This window comes from Girardinichthys multiradiatus, chromosome 7 (genome assembly GCF_021462225.1).
Source record: "Girardinichthys multiradiatus isolate DD_20200921_A chromosome 7, DD_fGirMul_XY1, whole genome shotgun sequence".
Lineage (NCBI taxonomy): Eukaryota > Metazoa > Chordata > Actinopteri > Cyprinodontiformes > Goodeidae > Girardinichthys > Girardinichthys multiradiatus.
Window position 1 is genome coordinate 3,563,490 of NC_061800.1, and position 18,273 is coordinate 3,581,762.

At 40.2% G+C, this 18,273-nt stretch overlaps 1 protein-coding gene across 1 annotated transcript in view; it reads right to left on the bottom strand.

Annotated features, from left to right (window-relative positions):
• si:ch211-67e16.4 overlaps window positions 1–11,946 on the bottom strand; it is a 48,189-nt gene extending 36,243 nt beyond the window's left edge. The window contains exon 1 of the mRNA XM_047370867.1: window positions 11,831–11,946. The gene's annotated coding sequence lies outside the window, so the exon portion shown is untranslated. The remainder of the gene's footprint in view (window positions 1–11,830) is intronic.
• Window positions 11,947–18,273: the final 6,327 nt, after the last annotated feature.

The following is an 18,273-nucleotide window of genomic DNA, read 5'->3' on the forward strand; positions in this document are numbered from 1 at the left end:
AGTCAGTACAGGTTTGGCCACTAATAACAAAGCAATGAAATAAATTCATGACTAAATGTTTTTTCCATACAAGAAAACTAATAAAAAGTTGAAACTAGATGCTTAGTAAACAAGTGATAGGATAAGTGTTTTTGATATTTTCCATTTCAAGAAATCTGCATATAAGTACAGCTAAAAAACTGGAATGTTGTGAAAATGTTCATTATTTTTTATCATTCATTTCAGAAAGTGAAACGTGTATGTTATATATAGATTCATTACACAAAGTGAAATATTTTAAGCCTTTATGTCTTGTAATTTTCATTACAACAGCTTAAAGATAGTGAAAGTGTCTCAGAAAACAAAAATATTATGAAAAAGTTAAATACTGTATGCACAGAAAAATGAGTACAAAGAAAAACTGAGGTAGGAAAAGGTGCACCAGCAACAGAGATAACTGCAGTCTTGCAAGGATTGTCAAGCAAAATCCGTTCAATAATCTGGGAGAGCTTAAAAAAGTTGACTGAGGCTGGAGTTAGCACCTCAAAAGCCACTACACCCAGACAAACCCTACACATGGGTTACAAATATGGCATTCCTAGTGCATGTCAGAAGCGTCTTACCTTGTCTAGTTAGAAAAAGAAATGGACTGTTGGCCAGTGGTTCAAAGTCCTCTTGGCAGATGAATGTAAATAGACTGAATTAATATAAGTTATACCAACCACTCAAAGCTCTTTACACACATTTGCACTCAGAACTCACACACATTCATACAAATATGCAGATTGGTAGGCAACGTGGGGTTAAGTGCCTTTCCCAGAAGCACATCCACTAACCCACATTTGCAACATAATCTGTAAAATTTGCATTTCATCAGCTTGTTTGGGTTGCTATGTCATCTGCTGGTGTTGGTCCACTGTGTTTTCTGAAGTTTACAGTAAACACAACCATTTAATAGGAAATTTTAGAGCACTTCATGCTTCCTTCTGCTGACAAGCTTTATGGAGATGCTGATTTCATTTTCCAGCAGGACTTGGTACCAGCCCACATTGCCAACGGTACCAACAGGTGGTTCAATGACCATGGTGTTACTGTGCTTGATTGGCCAGCAAATTGGCCTGACAAGAGCCCCACAGAGAATCTAAGAAGTATTGTCAAGAGGAAGACAAGAGACACAAGACCCAACAATGCAGGTAACCTGAAGGCTGCTATCAAAGCAACCTGGGCTTCCATTACACCTTAGCAGAACCACAGGCTAATCACCACCATGACACGCCGCATTGATGTAGTAATTTATGCAAAAAGCAGTGCTAACCAAGTATTGAGTGCATAGAAATGAACAGACTTTTTAGAAACCTGACATTTCAGTTTAAAACATAATATTTTATTGATGTTATTCTAATTTTCTGAGACACTGAACTTTCGGTTTCCATTATCTGTAAACCATAATAATCCAAATTACAAGAGATAAACACTTGAAATATTTCACTCGGTATGTATTGAATCTAAAACACACAATATGAATTTCATTTTCTAAAAGGAGTGACAAAAATTGGAACTTCTTCGTGACATTCTAATATTTTGAGCTACAGTGTAATTTTTTATCCATAGTAAAATGAAAATATATTTGATATGAGACGATAAAAAAAAAATGCATCATTATTAAGAATAATTAAAAAAAAAAGTATCAGTCAGCAAATTTAAATCCATGAAGATTTTTTTTTCCGATGTGTCAGGGCTGCGATAAAGTACTACGTGTTGGGAATTGGGATTGTCATTCTGTGCTTGTCCACCAGAGGTCCTCCTGGAGCCACTGCTGACTCTTTACAGGTTCTCCTGATCTTTGGCTGATTGTGTGTACCTGGGAGGAGTATTTAGGAGCCTGCCACCAGTCCTTCGTTTTGCCCATGTGATAATCATCAAGCCAGTGTAACTTTGCCAGTTTGACCTGATCCTGAGCTAACCCTGTTTGTTTTTGTCTGCTTCCTGCTAGTACCTGTTAGGTGTGGGTGGTTTCCTCTTTACCTGGACCTGGACTTTCAGTATCTCTCTCTACAGTTTGTGAGCTTTGGTTTATATCCACTAGACTGTGGTTTTGGATCCTAATGATGAAGAACCCCCCGGTGTTTACTACCTGTGACCCAAGTAAGCAAAACTCTTTTGGACTTTGTGGATTTATTCCTCTGTGGCCAGAACAAACCAGAGCTTCTCTTTTAGAGAACCCGAGAAGTCTGAAGGACATGCCTGAGCATTTCCTACCGGGTTTCTGGTGTGACTTGAAAACATTGACTGTAAATAAACCTTTACTGGTCTTCTGAGTGAGTTTGCATGTGGGTCAAACAAATCCCTAAAGAGATGACACTATGCCTCTCACCCAGCACTGGAGATCATAACCAACCACTTGTGATCCTGAAAGAATACCAGTTCTATTTTAATGCAGCTTTTTTTTTTTTTTTTTATCAATCGGATTTCCCTGTGCCCATTTATTTCCATCTTTCTTTTTTACATTACTCTTTCTCTGTATTGTATTTTCCTCCTCAACATGTTCTTGGAAATGTAAAGAATGGATGACAGAGGGGTCGGTCTTTGGACCAGCATCACCGCCTCAGCTTCTCTCCTATTGGCTGAGGTCAAACGTGTAGGAAGTAGCTGCTGAGCCTCTGCCTGGTTCTGAAAGGGACCTAGCAGAAACGGCTAACTTCGGTCATGTTGCTAAAGAAGTCAGGAGCATTGTGGACTTGGTGGTAGATATCGCTGTTAGTCGGGATAGTTTACTGTATCCTTTTGCCTAATGCTAAGCCTAGTAAATATGGCTAGTATTATACACCATATTAATAATCTTTTTAAATCAAACTGTTATTCAAGAATGATTTCTGTCCTTATTAGGAGTTCAGTCTCTATACATGTAACTATATTTCATTTTTAGTTTGAGCGATTCCTAAATAAAAGCCTCAAACACGGAAAAATTACCTAAATCAGCATTTTTTTAATATAAAAGACAACTGTCTTTTATTATCATGATGATTTTTATCTCAATTAAGAGTAAATGATTTACTTAAACCAAACGTATTATTCATATAACGTGCAGAATCTCACAATAAAATCTCCTTATGAGGACATTAACAATGAGGGCCTATTTTAATGTTCTTTGAAGAAATTTGTTCATTATCACAGGGCAATTTTTATCCAGAAAAGTTTAACATCTATGGCGCGGTGCTGGTGGTGTAGGGGTATGGAGGACCGATCCTGACAAAATTAAAAATAAAAGCAGAAATATATATATTTTGTTTTTCCTTTTCCTTACACATGCATTTTCATCAAGAAATGTAAATGTTTTCTTTTTCCTTTTCCTTACACATGCGTTTTCATTAAGAAATGTATATATTTTCTTTTTCCTTTTCCTTACACATGCCTTTGTTCTTTTTACATTTCCTCGTCTCTCTTTTTCCTTTACCGTATGCATTTCTGCTTCATTATGCAAATGAGGAGGGCTGCCTTCTTCTCTCCAGCTCCTCTACTATTGATCAATATACAGGAAGGAGTAGGATCTATGTGCAGGCCGAAGGAGTGTCCCAATTCAGGGGCTGGATCCTTCCAAGTGCGTACTTGCGGGCTGATTACGTCACAGCGCGGCGCGTAAGATCTGTCAGATGCTGCCGACAAAAATGTCCTTCTTTTGCCCGATTTGAAGGATGAGTTGTGAGTATCCTTCGCGGTCCATCTTTTCCCATGATTCATTGCGGGTCGAGGCGGTTTGGTCAAACAGGGGCAGCCATGGCGGACCACAGTGGCAAAAGCTGTGAGTAAACTGTGAAAAATTACACTTTCTGTGACACAAATGAACTTTTACAATGTTTTTAGTGCGGGAATATAACTGTGTAGACGTGAAAAATCTGCTTGATTTATCAAGACATCACTTAATTTCAAACGTGCTCCAATGTGTTCGGAGTTTTCCGCTCCCACTGTAGTAAATGCCGGCTTGCTTCGCCAGCCCTACCGGCGGTGGGGCGAGCTAGCCCGGTAGAGATCTGACCAGACTATCGGCACTGAGCTCCTGCTGCCAGTCATCACAGTGAACGTTAAACACAAGTGATTTCTAACAGTTTATGTTAGTGTTATTTTAATGTATTGTCATTTGTTCATGTAAGTCGATTTGACATTGTAGGTGATATTAAAGTTAACCTGAATAAATGGACAATTTTATGCAATCTTACCGTATCGCTGAAGAGTGTGATTGAGAATGAATACGCTTTTAAATATTCATTTTTGATGAAGAAATGTGCTATATGTGTTTTTATAAATGTATTTATAATTCAGCTAGCATTATAATTCGTGATTCCAGGTACAGCTGAAGAGAAATACACTTTCAAATGCAAGCAAATCTCAGTAAAAAAGTGAAAAGTTTGAAAGAGCTTGTTTTAGGCATTTGCATAGAAACATTTTAATATCCAGGAGGCATCCGGTATAGATGCCCGAGCCACCTCAACTGGCTCCTCTCGATGTGGAGGAGCAGCGGCTCTACTCCGAGCCCCTCCCGGATGGCCGAGCTCCTCACCCTATCTCTAAGGGAGTGCCCGGCCACCCTACGGAGGAAGCTCATTTCAGCCGCTTGTATCCGTGATCTCGTTCTTTCGGTCATGACCCAAAGTTCATGGCCATAGGTGAGGGTAGGAACGTAGACCGACCAGTAAATTGAGAGCTTTGCTTTTCGGCTCAGCTCTCTCTTCACCACAATGGACCGGCACAGCGCCCCCATTACTGTGGCAGCTGCACCGATCTGTCTGTCGATCTCCCGCTCCATTCTTCCCTCACTCGTGAACAAGACCCCGAGATACTTAAACTCCTCCACTTGAGGCAGGAACTCCCCTCCAACCTGAAGAGGACAAGCCACCCTTTTCCGGTCGAGTACCATGGCCTCGGACTTGGAGGAGCTGATCCTCATCCCAGCCGCTTCACACTCGGCTGCGAACCGAACGGTTTCCTCGGGAGGTGTTCCAGGCACGTCCCACCGGGAGGAGGCCCAGGGGACGGCCCAGGACACGCTGGAGGGACTATGTCTCTCGGCTGGCCTGGGAACGCCTTGGGCTCCCCCTGGAGGAACTGGAGGAGTTGTCTGGAGAGAGGGACGTCTGGGCGTCTCTGCTGAGTCTGCTGCCCCCGCGACCCGGTCCTGGATAAGCGGAAGACGACGAACAAACGAACGAACATTTTAATATGTTCTGCAAATTAAGACAAATGGAAAATTAAAAAAAGGCTTTTTTTACACTGATATTAAGCAAGATATTTTTTGTTGTTGTTTAGGGACAAAGGAGCAGACGGGCCAGTTTATTAAGCTCAGGGGTGAGAATGACCACCTTTTTACTGGAGCTAAAAACTCAGCCACCTTGGCATGGAGGTACAACAACAACATTCTTTGCAGTCAGTTTCTAGCCAGTTTCAAAAACTCCTATCTTTCTAACTTTCATAAATATCCATCCAGTGATAAACATACTTCTTTCGGTTTTCCCTCTTTCCTTTTGTTTGTTTATTTTCAAAATAAACTGTGTTTAGAAATTTAAATGAAGTTCATGTATTGTTAGGTCAAATGGAAATAAAATACATTGGTGACAAAAACAATATTGAAATTTATTAGAACAGCTTAAAACTTTAAGAAACTATCTGAACAAAACTTAATATTATTTCTTATATAGCACCTTATTTCGGTACCATTCTTTCTAAGATGGAAAAACAGTCTGTCGATTCTCTGTGCCCTCATATCCTCCCTGATCAACTCCATCATCTCTGTCTCTCTTTCTTTTCTGACCCCTTCCTACTGGCTCACTGTCTTCCTTCTCCATCTGGGGGCCCACCGCTCAGCTTGGCCCTGGAGTGTCCTCAGGGATGGAGGCAATTAGGACAGGAGGTGTTGTGGAAGGACTCTGTCCCACCACCTCATCCATAAGGACAAACCAGGGCCAAGTAGCAGCAGTGGGCTTTTCACTGACTCCCTCTCCTGACCCTGGATACTTACAATCCTAAAGTTAGAAGGAAGAAAAAAAGAGTTGACTAAACAGAGAAACCAATAAGACTTTTAGAATTAGTTTTTATTTGTGTGTGACATGAGACGTTCTGAACAAACTTTATATTTCTTTTTCATATTATCCCACTGTTTTTTGGCCTGCAAGGGGGTGACCTTCCCCTGTTGGCCCATCTTCTCCAGAATTGTCCTAAAAAACAAAAGGAAAGAGGGAAAACCAAAAGAAGTATGTTAATCACTGGATGGATATTTATGAAAGTTAGAAAGATAGGAGTTTTTGAAACTGGACAGAAACTGACTGCAAAGAATGTTGTTGTACCTCCAAGTTTTTAGCTCCAGTAAAAAGGTGCTCATTCTCACCCCTGAGCTTAATAAACTGGCCCGTCTGCTCCTTTGTCCCTAAACAACAAAAACAACAACAACAAAAACCCCATCTTGCTTAATATCAGTGTAAAAAAAGCCTTTTTTTAAGTTTTCCATTTGTCTTAATTTGCAGAACATATTAAAATATTTCTATGCAAATGCCTAAAACAAGCTCTTTCAAACTTTTCACTTCTTTACTGAGATTTGCTTGCATTTGAAAGTGTATTTCTCTTCAGCTGTACCTGGAATCACGAATTATAAATATACTTTTAAAAACACATATAGCACATTTCTTCATCAAAAATTTATATTTAAAAGCGTATTTATTCTCAATCACACTTTTCAGCGATACGGGGATTACATAAAATCGTCCATTTATTAAGATTAACTTTAATATCACCTGCAATGTCAAATCGACTTACATGAACAAATGACACAATACATTAAAATAACACTAACATAAACTGTTAGAAATCACTTGTGTTTAACGTTCACTGTGATGACTGGCAGCAGGAGCTCAGTACCGATAGTCTGGTCAGATCTCTACCGGGCTAGCTCGCCCCACCACCGGTAGGGCTGGCGAAGCAAGCCGGCAGTTACTACGGTGGGAGCGGAAAACTCCGAACACGTCGGAGCAGGTTTGAAATTAAGTGATGTCTTGATAAATCAAGCAGATTTTTCACGTCTACACAGTTATATTCCCGCACTAAAAACATTGTAAAAGTTCATTTGTGTCACAGAAAGTGTAATTTTTCACAGTTTACTCACAGCTTTTGCCACTGTGGTCCGCCATGGCTGCCCCTGTTTGACCAAACCGCTTTGACCCGCAATGAATCATGGGAAAAGATGGACCGCGAAGGATACACACAACGCATCCTTAAATCGGGCAAAAGAAGGACACATTTGTCGGCAGCATCTGACAGACCTTACGCGCCGCGCTGTGATGTAATCAGCCCACAAGTACACACTTGGAAGGATCCAGCCCTTGAATTGGGACACACCGTCGGCCTGCACATGGATCCTCCTCCTTCCTGTTTATTGACCAATAGTAGAGGAGCTGGAGAGAAGAAGGCAGCCCTCCTCATTTGCATAATGAAGCAGAAATGCATACGGTAAAGGAAAAAGAGAGACGAGGAAATGTAAAAAGAACAAAGGCATGTGTAAGGAAAAGGAAAAAGAAAACATTTACATTTCTTGATGAAAACGCATGTCTAAGGAAAAGGAAAAGGAAAAAGAAAACTTTTACATTTCTTGATGAAAATGCATGTGTAAGGAAAAGGAAAAACAAAATATATATATTTCTGCTTTTATTTTTTATTTTGTCAGGATCGGTCCTCCATATAGGGGTTAAGCGTGCAACCATGTGCAGAGGCTATAGTCCTCCATACGGGTGTCCTGGGTTTGAGTCCTGGACCCGGCGACCTTTGATGAATGTCTCCCCCTGTCTTTGCCCCTCTTCCTGTCTACTTACTATTGAAAAATAAAGGCCTCTAGTGCTGCAAAAAAAAAAAAAAAGTTTAACATCCATAGATGTCACTCAATAAGTTTCATCCACATCAAAATTGCACTTGCTTTACCTGTGAGCACTGCAACCTGTGAGTGGAGTTTTTCTATGCTAGTTAATCAAAACTGCCTTGAGAAGTACCATGACTGATGAGCGTTTAAGCAATTTGGGTGTGCTGAGTGTAGAATCAAGAAGGGCTAGGGCCATAAATCTTGATGACTTTGTGGATGTGTTTGCCAAAAAACATAGCAACAGGCGAATAAAGCTGTTCTGAAGCCTGGTAATTAGGATGAGACTATTGATCCCTGTTGGGATTTTCTTTTTGTAACATTAATAATTATTTTTGTTTTACATTAAGCAAAGATGTAAATGTTTTTTACACATACTGTATAGCCTGGTGATCAGAATCAGACTATTGATCCCTATTGGGAAATTCCTGTTACGTGAAGCAAATATATGACTGTTTTCTGTATTTGCTTTTATTTGTATCTGCCAGTATCTACTTTCCCCCAGTAATTGTTTTGTTCACAATAAATGTACACCATATTCCTAATATAATTACACAATAAAACGGAATTGTTGTGCAATTCAAAATGTTAACTTTACTGTTATTAGTCTATGCACATTAGATCATTAGTAATATTAAATATAAAACGATAAACCAAAGTATATCAGTAGGCATTTCCTTAAGTCTTTCTGCCAGTCTTTCTGGCAGGTTTACTACAACAGTAGAATAAAATCCTGAAATTATGGCTTTCAGTGTCAGTGTGCCACCCCAAGAGTTTAAGTGGCCCCATCTGGCCACCCCTATGAAATATTTCTGGAGGCGCCACTGTCAAATGTGTCCCTCTTTTCTCATGATACGGCAGAACGAAGCTATTCATGTAATTTTGAATAGCCAGTTGGTGGCGGTACTGAACCTATGTCAGACCGTGGCATAATGCGGCCCCCGGGCCACATGAGGCACTTCGGTTGACTCTGACTGGCTCGTGAGAAGTAAATAAAAAATTACAAAATATTTTTTAGGTCCGGGCAGGAAGCCTGCAAGGGCCTATTGTAATGTTTTTATTAGACCTCATACATTGACTAAAGTTGCATTGCTTTTATTTTGAAATTGTCTTTTTAAATTCACGTACTGATGCAATATACGTGAATCAGTACACTCACAAGGTCTAGTCACAGATCAGCTTTAACTCTAAAAAATTTCCGCCCATGCTAAAAAAAGAAAGGTAGATGCTGAATGCAGATTGTACAGAGATTTTACAGTTTTGTGAGAAGAAAGGCAAAAACATCGCAGAGTTGACTAATAAGGACTGGTTGGCAGATTTTGCATTTAATGTTGACGTGACTGCATTAATGAATAAACTGAACACCAAACTGCAAGGCATGTTCCCTTTTGTTCCTGAAATGCACAGCCTAGTCAAAGCTTTTATAAGAAAATTGCAGTTTCTTTCAAGCCTACTGGAGAGCAACACTCTCACTCACAAACCTTGCAAATCCTGATAGAAGTCTCACCATCAGCTGATCACCTACAGAGGGGATCAACTGATCACCTACAGAAGTAATCATCCATGTTAGGAGCACTGGATGGTGAGTTTTCAAGGCAATTTGAAGATCTCAGAGCAACTGAGGATGTAATGCACATGGTTTCCTCTCCCTTTACCTGCAGTGTGGATAAAGCACCCAGCGATGTTCAGCTTGAACTTATTAACCTGCAGTACAGGCAGAGCACTTAAATCAGTATCACTGCTAGATTTTTACTTTTCCCTCAAAGAGGAGAGCATTCCAAACATAAGAAGATATGCTCAAAAAGATGTTGGTTCTCTCTCTTTGGCTCTACCTATATTTGTGAACAAACATTCTCAGTGATGAGGTTTACCAAATCCAGATATAGCTCCTCTCTCAGAGATGATGATTCTTTCTTCTTGTTCTTCTTCTTCTTCGTGTGAGAGGAGTGTGAGTGGATGAGCGGAGGAAGAGTGAGAGTGTCTTTTTTTTTTCTCTTTTGGGTGTTTATTCTAAACTGTTTCACTGGTTGTTGTATATATTAGTCGTTTAATTGTTTTGTTTGTTTTGTGGTCTTGGTGTTTGTAGTTTGGGTGTGACCGTCAGGGTCTCTCCCTGACTGGTCGGCGCCTTAGTACCTGACTGTACCTGACTTTTGTGAAGTGCCTTGAGACGACATGTGTTGTGAATTGGCGCTATATAAATAAACTGAATTGAATTAGGACCACGTGGTGGCACTGGAGGTTTCTCCGCGCTGACGCGGAGGAACGGCATCAAGGTGGGTGCCGGGTCTCCGTGCAGCGTGGAGGATGTTTGTTTAGTGGTAGGTGAGATTATTGGTCATGGGTCCATTAAATCTGCGGCCCGAATGAATGGAGCGGTGGTTTTGTTTGTAGAGAAGGTGGAGCAGGCCCAACAGCTTGTCGAGTCAGGCCTTTTGGTAAATGGTTTATTTTTAAAAGTATCGCCATTCACCTTACCTGCGACAAAAGTAACTTCAAACGTTCCACCGTTCATTTCTGATGATTTTTTCATTAAGGAACTGTCGAGACACGGGAAAGTGGTGTCTCCCATGAAAAAGGTTTTGTCTTGGTGTAAATCTCCACTATTAAAACACGTTGTCTCCTGTAGGAGACTTTATATGATTTTGAACCGACGTGTTGAAGAGTTTAATGTGAGGTTCCACCTTAAACTGGATGATTTTGATTATGTTTTGTTTGCAACGTCTGCGAACATGAAGTGTTTTGGGTGTGGTCAGGAAGGGCATTTGGTGAAACTGTGTCCCAATAGGTCCAGACCGGCTTCGCCGGGTCCGGAACAGCAGCAAGCTGCTGTTGTTGATGGTCAGATTGAGGCCCATCTGACGGTAGTGGGGTGGCAGAAGTGCCTGCCGCCACTACGGAGGGGTCTGTGCCCAGCGAGGTCGACCCCCCTGCTGGGGAAAGTTTGAGTAGTTTTGTCAATGTGCCAAACATGTATGGAGTTAAATCTTTGGTGAAATTGTGTGTAGGGAAGGGCAATGACACGGATGTGAGTGGGGGTGGAAGGTGTGTAAACGGCGGTGATGGTGGGGAAATAGATGACAAGGGACATGGACGTGAGAAGGGTGGTGATGAGTACGTGATGTGCGGAGATATGCAAAAGGAAAGTGACGTACAGATGGAGGAAGGGAATAGAAGCTCAGAGAAGCACAGGGCAGGAGCGGCTTCAGAAGCTGACGTGGAACAAAAGAGAGGTGGAACTGAGGAAAACATGGAATCGGAGGGTTCGGGCCCGTTAACACGGCGTAGTAAGAGGAAGAATGCTGTGGCTGCTACTCAGGTTAGCAAGCAGATGAATAAAGGACGGAAGGAGGACTCGGACAGTAGTGATAGCGAGAGCTACTTTTCCGACGTCAGCGAAATGTCTGCCACACAAACTAGTAGTGCAGAGCCAAGATACCCTGCAGAGTCGTTTTTCACCTTTTTGCAGCAAACAAAAGGCCTGAGAGGGGTGAAGATTGAGAGTTTTTTCCCTGATTTAAGAACCTTTTATTTTTCAGCTAGTTACCATATTAGGCACAAAGATTAAGTGGGTTTTACAGAACAACAGGTTTTTAGGCTGAAAAAGATTGAGTAAAGTTAGAAAACAATTCTGAATAGAAGTGAAATGCATAAGCACTTTATATTTTTTATAGTGTGTTGGTTTGTTTCTTTTAGCTTCTTACCCAATATGGACTCTTTTAAAATAGCTTCTTTGAATCTTAATGTGGCTAGGTGTCGGGGTTTTGGAGTCTGTTTTTGTTTTTGTTTTTTTGCCTGCTGCTTACACTTTTCCGCCACTAGATGCCATCTGAGCTCCTGAGGTGAGAAGGAACAGGTGCTCGCAATTTCTCATCAGAGAGAAGGATAAGAGAGCAGCTCGCCAGCACTCCTACGCCTGAGTGTTTGTCTATTGTGGTAACAAATGCTGGCCAAAGATACCTTAGCTTTCTGAAGCTCCTTTGTGATTCCTAGTAACCCGCCTCGTCTCTGTTTTTCTCCAGGCTTGACTCCAGTCCGGTTACGGCTCTGTCAATTCCTTGTTGTGCTGATTTCCTCGTCTCAAGTTCCAAGTGAAGTTCCTGGATTCTGTTTCCAGCTGGCGACTGCTAAAGCCTCCTTTTTGGCTCAAGACCCAAGCGAACCCTGTCCACCTTCCGACGTACTTGCCTCCGAGCCCGGCACCTATACTCGTCATTCAGTGAGAAAACAAACCCCAGAATAACCTCACCACTGTGTGTGCTGTGTGAAGGAACTTAACCCTGTATGCTGTGTGAAGGATCTAGTGGAATACAACTTCAAGCAGGCACAGAATTCATCCATCCGACCCCGTTTTGTCTCCCTCTCATACAAAGCTCCATCCATCCAACCAGTTAGTCAGAAAGAGCTCATCATGAAAATGTGATAACTATTTCCCATCACTTACCAAGTGTTAGGGTTTGAAAACTTTTGTATTGTTTATCACTCATGTTTGCTCTAAGTGCTTTTCCCTCCTACATGCCACAGAAAGGGAGATGGGGGAGAGGAGTGAGTTATGCTTTTATCAGCAACATCTAGGGGCTGCTCGTACCAAGGCCCCACTCCCTCTCTGTTTAAAATCAAGACACATGAACCCTAACCTTTCTGACCCCACGCACACACACACACACACACCCACCCTGAATGTTTTTTGAACTGTGTGTGAACCAGCATGTATAAATAAAGAGAGAGGGGTGCCAACACTTTGTAGATTTGCACTGCAAAGTGTGAGCTACCCTTGCCGCAAGTATAACTGACTCCGTGTTGTTCCTTACCTCTGAGTTGACTAAATAATACCTATCAATACTCTATAGGGAAAGCTTAGATTGGGTAGGGTTAAGTCCACCAGGGAGAGAGGTTGTGATTCTGGTGAGCGGCGGGCTATGCAACACTGCCGTAGCAGGAGAGTCCTGAGAGTTATGGTGGAGGGTGGACAGGGTTCGCTTGAAGCTGTGAGGACAAAGTCTGATGTGGCTGCCAGTGGAACAAAACAAGAATCCAGAGTCCTTAAAAACTGTTGGTAAGTTCCTTCTGATATCTCTCATGAACGAGGTTTGGTCGACCTGAGAAAAAAACAAACATTAGTCGAGGTACAAGAACAGAATCTTCTCAAAGAAACAATTCCATTAATTGGCCAGGTTAAATACCACGAAGAGGCAAAACACTGGCTCGCCTCCTTCTTATAGTCCTCCAGCTGATGACACTCATGCGAAACACCTAACCACCCAGAACTCAGCTCCTAACGCCCCTACTGGTGGAAGAGGGTTAGTAGCAGGCAAAAATGACCAGGATATGACACAGGACAGATCTCATGAAGGAGCATTTTCAAAACCCATTGCATGCGTAACACCTGATGGGCTTCTCCTTCAGGCATTATTTTCTGTTGTCAGAGTTTGTATCCTATAAATCTAATGGGTAGAGACCTCATTACTGCAGATGGTCTTCATACAGTCTCTGACACAGTACATACAGTTTGGTGCAGTTTTTGTCCGCAAGTGCTTACTGACGCTTGTGGAAGGTACAAATTCATTGTTTTTCGCAGCAGCTGCTGGGAAGAGGTTATATTAGGTTTTTTCTTCCCTCTTCTGATTCATGCAGCGTGTTGATTTACACTGTACCTTATATCAGGTCCTGACAAAAACTATGAAAGGCTTGGTTCTGCAGGTTCTTTTTTCTCCCTTTGGAGACGGAAAGGAAACCTAATCAGTTCTGTGCTGCATAGGAATATTAACACACTTGTTGTTTTCACTGGCATTTTAAACATTTTAAAACTTTTGAGAGTAATTGGTTTTGTTAAACACATTTTTCTTGGCAAAACAAACCTTTAAAATGAGAATGGGAAAAAATTGGGTTATTTTTGAAGGTAAGAAAGAATCTGATTAGAGTGGTACCACACAAAAATAAACTAATCTCATGTTCCCTAAAAGACTCTGCATAGAAAGGCCTTCAGAACTGTGGAGTTATTTCCCACCAAGGTACCACATTTTTTAAGCATGCTTTTTCTTTATTTTAAAACAGATCTGTGTTTTTGTTTTGTTTTTGGCTTTTTAGCATAATGTTTGTCTGAAGCTTCTTATGAACTGGGTGCTCTTCATTTTCATGCTCTTTCATTTTGCCATTTAGAGATCTCAAACCTTCTATGGCTTTCGTTAGGCTGCCATCAGCTGCTGTGTTGTTAGGTATAAATGTGCAACATTTGTCTCCAAAAATGGCACAAACTCCTCCTCTTTCAGCTAACAACGTGTCCAAAGCAATTCTATTCTGGAATGCCATCAGGGAAGTTGAAGACAATTGATCATGGACAGCTACAAACCCGCTTTGTGTCCAATTTCCTAGTTTTTGTACATTGTAATGGATATAATTGATCCTGTCTACATTTTTGTTCAATGTACACCACCAACAGATACTTGATTCAAATCCTGCGGCTACTTGATCAACCAATTTATACGCATCTGGTACCCCACCGGGTACACCTATAGCATCAATGTAAGTAGAGTCCCCCTCAGTCTGCCAAGCTGCAGCTCTGCGCTTTCTATTATTCCAATCATGTGGGGTTACACTACATAGTCCACGTGTTACTTCATCTACTGACATAGGATATACTGAAACTGGTAACAATAAAGTAATTAGAGCACAAAGTCCTGTTATATTTGAAGGTAATTGATCAAACAACCTGTCGTCACCACACCACCACCAAATGTCTCCTCTAGAGACTGGTTTAAAATACTTATTTACTTTTACAATTGTAGTACACCATCCTGCAGTGAGATTCCCCAATTTATTGCCTCTCTCTGTCATATTTATACATGTGTAATTTCCAGTGGTGACTTGTTTATGGAATACTGGTTTGTTCTTATCTGCTGTGGTTACAGGAAAAACAGAATCCCAGTGTTGACACATTTCATTAGGATTAGTTTGATTCATTACTTCCATCACACAGGGTTGTGGTATCACAGCTGGAATTATTTGTAATAAAGGCCTGGGACCCATACATACAACACAATCTCTTTTAGTCATGTTAGCAGCTTGCTCTACCATCAACAACCAGTTATTATTTGTTCCTGATACTCCAGTAATAACCTGGAACCAATCGTCCGTAGTTAAGTTTCCTAACCTAATTTTTACTCTCTTCGCTGTGGCTTTAGGGGAGAGAGTCGTTTCAGTTTTTACTTCACAAACAAAAAGGTCAAAATTTGGGTCTGATCCTGAAACCCAGACCCACAGGAGAAATCCCCAACATTTTCCTCCTGATGTAATGTGATTGGAAGGAAATAGAGAGTTATGTGTGAGGTTTATTGTTACCTGGATAGCATTATCCACTTTATGGAGCTTAAACAACTTCTTCTGATGCCTAGCATAAGTAGTGGTGCCCCACTCCGGTGTCCAATTGTTCCCTTCATCAGCTATCATTGTGGACCATGAGGTATCTCTTCTGTCATAGTTAAATACCATTTATGACTTCTATAATCCTGTCCTTTCCTTCCTCGTTTAGTCAAGCTAATGAGTGGGATCAGCACCACAGCTATGGTTTTAGATTTCACGCACACTTGTATGCCATAAGTATAAGAAGTTTGTTTAGTACACATAGTTAGGTTATCTTGCCTTCCTTGATTTAGCGCTACTTGTTTCATATGACTCATAACAGATGTTGTTATATTCTAATTCATCTTGACTGGTTCCCAGAAGTATCAGAAAAACAAAAAAATCAATATAAGAAAAAAAACCAATATATATATATATATATATAACCACCCAGCATCGGAAAGCATTGCTCATCCATCTAGAAATCATTTTGGCTGAAATTTTCACTCCTCTAAATGGTTCCAGTGTCTTAATTGTCTTCACTGACTTTCGGATCTCTCCAGACTCTAAATGTCTGGGTCCACCCTATTATCAGTCTATAAATCACTTCCCCTGACGGAGCTTTCAACCGAAATGATCTTTTTACAATGTGCAAGGTGAATCCAGGTTCATCTCTCAGTTATTTTACTGCCCTGGCAGTGGTTAATAATACCTAATATGGATCCTCCCACTTAGGTGAATAACAATGCTTCTTCTTTACACTCCTTATTAACACCCAGTCTCCTGGTTTTACTAGTTAGTTTTCCTGCTGGGAAATAGAACATTCCTCATTAGTTTAAATTTATTTCTGTTGGTTTCTAACATACTCCTTATATAATCAACTAGGTTAGCTTCTTCATCTAACTCCCACTTATTTTTTAACTGTGGTAATCTGTATGGTCTTCCACATAACATTTCATAGGGTGTTAACCCTGAGGTAGTTGTAATGTTTAATTGGAAGTAGTTCTATCCGTTTAGAAAATGCATCTATAATGACTAAACAAAACTTTTTCCCTTCACTGTAGTTTAACTCAATAAAATCCATATGAATTGTTTGAAAAGGGTATCTTAGGTTTGCAAATTGTCCCCTTCGTTGTCTTAAATTCCCTTGTGAATAATGTTTTACACATGCTAAACATGTTTTACAAAACTTTTCAATAAGAATTTTTTAGAATTTAATCAATATGTTATATAATATTAATATATCTGTCCTACTATTCCCCCCTGTTGAGACATTATGAAAACACGATGGCTCAAATATTGCTTCCATTTATAGGTTCTTTGGTAGGACAGGTTTATTATCTGGTCAAATATAGTTTTCATCTTTTAATTTAGCTCCATGTTTTTTCCACATTTCTATCTCCTGTAGTGAGCTTTGTAGTTGCATCTTTTCTAACACTATATCCATTGTCACAAATGCATATCCTGTTTGTGTCTTCTCCCTCTCATCTTTTTAGAGAAATCATTCACATAAACTATTTCGTGATCCTGCAAATCACTTCAAATTTTTTTCTTCTTTTTTTTTTTTTTCCTAATTCTGCAGTATTAATGCTGAAACTGCATGGGATTAAGGTTAAAAGGTGAAACAACACTATTGCAAAACTGCAACTGTCATTTTAGGCTGCAATTACAGCTCTCACATAATATGGTTGCACACACGCAACACTATCTAGTTTTGAAAAGAAATAGGCTATTATTTTCATTTTATCTCCATGTTGTTGAACCAGAACTGAAGTCATAAAATGTCCCTTGCAATCTACCATCTGAACAAACAGTTTACTATAATCTGGTAATGCTAAAGCAGTACTGGAAACTAGAACTTGTTTTATGTTGGTAAATGCTTCTTCATCTTCTACACTCCATTTCAGTTCAGACGTCATTTTCAGCTCTTCCTCATACATTAATTTGTTTAATGGAGTTACTATTTCTGCATAATTTGGCACCCAGTTTCTACAATAATTAGTTAGTCCAAGGAAGGACATTATTTGCTTTTTTGTTACTGGTTTTGGAGCTTGTAATATTGCAGTCTTTCTTTCTTCTACAATTGTGCGTCCCCCTGCGCTAAGATTATGACCTAAGTATTTAACCTCATTTTTACACAATTGAAGTTTGTTTTTACTAACTTTGTGTCCTTCTTCTGCTAAATGTTTTAATAATGCTATTGTGTCACTTTTACAAGTCTCCTCATCAGGAGATGCTAATAGCACATCATCAACATATAGTAAAACCTGACTACCTCCTGGAGGGTCAAACTTGGCCATACTTGCACTCATTACCTGAGAGTATATAGTTGGACTTTCACAGTAGCCTTGAGGTAGTCTGGTATAAGTATATCTTTGTCCCTCAAAGGTGAATGCAAACCAGAACTGCCTATCTTTCCTGTTGATGGAGCTTGTTTTTTAACTGGAAAAATGGGGGTGTTACATGGTGAATCCTCACATTTTATTATCACCCCTGCAGTCATTAAATCCTTTATTACTGGTTTTATTCCTTCACAAGCATCATATTTCAAAGGGTATTATTTATTCTGGGCCTGTATTCTGTTTTTGCTCTAATCTGAACAGGTAATGCTCCTTTACTAAACCCACATCAGTAGGGTCTTTTGACCATAATTTATCAGGGACTTCATTCAAAAACTGTTCCTCCTGTTCAGTAAGGAATAGTTCTCATTGTTGTTTTGTATGCAAATGTATCCCTTCCTGCACTGTCACTGTCCATAATAATAATTTTCTAATTAATCCTGTGGATGCACTACGTTCTGTATTCATTATTGTTACAAACCAGTCTGTGACATCTTTTCCCCTCTGCACTATTCTCCCCATATCATGCTACTTGAGTTCTTTATCCTTGAATAAAGATATTTGTGGAGGTGACCACATGTTGCAGAGCTTCCTAGTGTCTTCCTCTAACACTACTTCAGCAACTGACGTACTCTTCCTATCTGTATAAACATAGGTTACCATGAGCTTTATAGGGGTTACTTTATTTAATACTTCTTCATAAATTTTATCTTGTCCAGGAGTATT